Source organism: Cicer arietinum, chromosome 5, assembly GCF_000331145.2.
Source record: "Cicer arietinum cultivar CDC Frontier isolate Library 1 chromosome 5, Cicar.CDCFrontier_v2.0, whole genome shotgun sequence".
NCBI classification, from domain to species: domain Eukaryota; kingdom Viridiplantae; phylum Streptophyta; class Magnoliopsida; order Fabales; family Fabaceae; genus Cicer; species Cicer arietinum.
In genome coordinates this window covers 6,507,697-6,511,705 of record NC_021164.2, presented here as the reverse complement: position 1 = coordinate 6,511,705, position 4,009 = coordinate 6,507,697, and the positions used below count along the sequence as shown (strand labels likewise).

The 4,009-nt window shown below is 32.3% G+C and overlaps 1 pseudogene; it reads left to right on the top strand.

Moving 5' to 3' along the window:
- Positions 1-1,269: 1,269 nt before the first annotated feature.
- On the top strand, positions 1,270-3,747 carry LOC113786261 (uncharacterized; annotated as a pseudogene).
- The last annotated feature ends 262 nt before the right edge of the window (positions 3,748-4,009 follow it).

Genomic DNA, 4,009 nt, shown 5'->3' with positions numbered 1-4,009 from the left:
TTTGGGGTCAAAAGTGAAATTATGTATATTTTCTTAGTTTATAATATCCACAATATTTTCACTTAACAATATTACTCCTATTAAATCAAAATAAAACGAGATGTTATAGGAATGCTACCAAACTTTATAGATATACTTTGTGTGTTAAAAAAAGAAACGAGTTCAAAATTTAATTTTTAGGTCTATATTTCTATTAATTTAGTTTATTGAGTTTTCGCCGCTTCAAAATTCATATTTAAGTTATCATTTGCGGATGAGATGTTTATAATGCTCTAAATATGTTTGTAAAAATTCATTTAAAAATTTCAATGTTATACATGAGTTGACTTAAACCATATATGGACTAAATAAAATTGTTAAAATTTTATAAATACTAAAAATATATTTAATCCTTAATTAATTAGATGTGTTGCTGTTTCCCTGAGTGCATGTTCATACCACCAAATCCCAACATTTGTTTCAAGTGTATGTAGACTTAAAATTTGAAGTTCTTGAAGAAATATTTCTCAAATTTTTTAGAGGACAATGTTGTTTGCTACATATTGGTATATATGTACAACAGAAATCTCTTTCGATTAAGGGGAAAAAAAATGTTGATTATTCTATTTACGATAGAAATAGTGACATAAAATACTTAAAAGAGTATCTTTTGTAGAAAATGTAGTGTTGGTGGCAGTATAGTAAGAGTGATTTCCCTAGCTAAACTCTTTTATAAATAGTGAGTTTATATCTTTAAAGATTTTGATATTGTCATGGTCAGTAACATTGTTGTTAGGAGCAAGTTCTAAAGCGAATGATCCAAATATCTTACGCGTTTTACAACATGAATAGTGTTAGAGCGAAGGAAATAGCTTCGTACGACCCAGATCTATGTCGTTAGCCATTTCGATTCGTTACACTGTTTCGACCTGTTTTCGACCCGGTTGTAAAAACCCTAGCTCTGGCTCGTTTTGCACCTCTTCGCCTTCGTATTCCGCTTGTTTCCCATAAAGAAAAGACACACGCACGAGGATTTAAAGGCAGCAACAACCAACACGAGGATTTGAAGGCAACAACTGTTTGTTTCGTTTTTTGTTCGTATTCTTCATTGTTCCAATTTTTTTTCTGCTCTACAACTTAAATTAAATGATTCACTTTCAGATTTCCTCCTTTTATTTCTTCTATAAATTCTTCTCGTCTCTACAACTATTCTCAATCTCATATCTGAAACTCTCCTCAATCCTGTTCGTTGCAATATGCAATTTTTCTTGTTGCCTCACGATATCAATCATGTCTACGACTACATCTGTTCCTGTTGCCTATAGTTCTGGTTCTGCACCTTCCAAAGTGCAACAAAATGCATAAGAAAGCATAACTGATATAACATGGAAATATAATGTATCTGTTGATGAAGGAACCAGAAAAATAAAATGCAATTATTGTGGAAAAACATTTATTGGAGGAGTGTACAGACTGAAACACCATTTGGCTGGTACGCAGCTTAACGCTATTGCATGTGATATTGTACCTGATGATGTGAAGAAAAATATGTTTGAACTTGTAAAATCCTTGAAAGATAAATCATTGAAGAAAATAGAAGAGAATGATACAGATAATGTAAAAGGAAAAAGGTTATTAGAAGAGGATGAGAATGTTACCCCTGTAAAACTTTTCAAGAGAAATGTAGTAAGTACTCACGTCACCATCAACAACATTTTTAAGAAGAATTTGAAAGAAGAAGCGTGTCTAGAAATAGCTTTATTCTTCTACAATAATGGCATAGCCTTTAATGTGGCAAAGAGTGATGAATTTGAAAGGATGTTGGAGATGGTTTCAAGACATGGCCTTGGTTTTAAGCCACCTTCCTATCATCAAATCAGAACAAAGTACTTGAAGCAAAAGGTGGAGGAGACAACTAAGGTCATTGAAGAACACAAACTTACTTGGAAGAAGACATGTTGTCCTATTATGAGTGATGGGTGGATGGACAAAAGATGAAGGACACTTTTGAATTTACTAGTTAACAGCCCTAAAGGTACTATTTTTTAAAAAATCAATATATGTTTCTCATATAATAAAAATTGCCGATAAAATATATCAAATGATTGATCAAGTAATAGAAGAAGTTGGAGAAGAAAATATCGTGCAAATTGTGACCGACAATGCAGCAAATTACAAAGCTACTGGTGCAATGATAATGTTAAAAAGGAAGAGGCTCTATTGGACACTGTGTGCAGTATACTGTATTGATCTCATGTTAGAGGATTTTGAGAAAAAGATAATAATTAATCATGAAACAATTTCAAAGGGTAAGAAAATTACCCAATATATATATATATATTCAAAGGGTTCTCTAATTTCTTTATTACAACATTTCACCAAAAGAAAAGATTTGGTGAGACCAGCCGCTACTTAATTTGCAACATCTTATCTAACTTTGGATTGTCTCATGGAGAACAAAGGATCATTGATAAGAATGTTCACATCTAATGAATGAACATCAAGCAAGTTTGCAAAAACTAGTGAATGGTAGTATGTTGAAGAAGTGATTATGGATAAAGAGTTTTGAAAAAAAAGCTTGCAATTTGCTTAAAAGATGTTTATCTACTAATCAAAGTGATTCGTTTAGTGGATTCATATAAGAAACACGCAATGAGGTTCATTTATGAGGCTATGGACCAAGCTAAGGAGAGAATCCAATATATGAGGCAATGGACCAAGCTAAAGAGAGAATCCAAAGTTGTCTTCAACGGTGTTCAAAGAAGGTACTACTATTTCTACAAGTTATGTTTTTGCAAATTATGCATTTGGCCTTCAAATTCTACATAATGTTTATGTTTTGCAATGCACAATGTTTCTATAAATTCTACATTTTATTTCAGGCCTAAAAGTAATTTAGTTGTTTTTCCATTATTTAGTTTCAAGCCTGTATAGGATATCATTAATGAGAGGTGGGATAAACAACTCCATCGGCCTTTACATGCGGCAGACTACTACCTTAACCCTTAACTACATTACAGCCCTGGATTTAAAGCTGATTATGAAGTAAAACGTGGGTTATATGACTGTTTACAAAAGATGGTGGGAGACGTTGAAGAAATTTGCAACATTGATGCTCAACTGGAAGATTTCAAGACACAAGCAATGTTTTTGGGTAGTCTGATAGCAAAGGCTGCACTTAAAACCAAAACTCCATCACAATGGTGGGAATCATATGGGGATGAGCATCCAAAACTTCAAACTTTTGCAATTCGTGTGTTAAGCTTAACTTGCAGTTCATCTGGATGTGAGCGGAATTGGAGCGCCTTTGAGATAGTAAAAATTACTTTAAATTTCACTTTGAAAATTATCCACAACTTGCTATATACCAATGGAGTTTGTATCTATTAGGTCCACACAAAGAGGAGAAATCGTTTGAAACAAAAGACAATGAATGATGTTGTGTTTGTGATGACAAATTCAAAATTAGTTAAGTAGCAAACTAGAAATGTGGTAGAACATAACCTTGATGATCTTGAATCTGATGATGAATGGATCGTAGATAATAATGAAGGTTCAACTGAGAATGACATTTTAGATTTCACAATAGAAAATGAGGATTTAGAATTTGACAATCAAAATGAAGAAGGGAATGGAGTTGAAGATACTACCCCTCAAGATGATTTGGAGATTTACAACCTTGATGATAAATTTGATGGAGAAGGAGATGAATATTGTATGGAAGATGTTGGTTTTGATCACAACGCCTTGGATGAATTGCTAAATTAAAGTTTTAGATGTTGTTAGATGATGGTAATAGATTTTTTTTTTTTGTTTAAAACAATGGTAATAGTCTTTTATGTTCAACTTGTGATTTTTTATTGAACCAATGAGAATTTTTATGTTAAGGTTATTTTTCTTTATTTTATGGTATAGTTTTGTCAATTTTGTGAGATCTTAAGATCCACTTTACGATCCTACTATCTACGCTTTTTCCATACCCTAAAGATCTTAGGTAGGATCTAGAGTTTGACAATCTTGGTCAATAAAA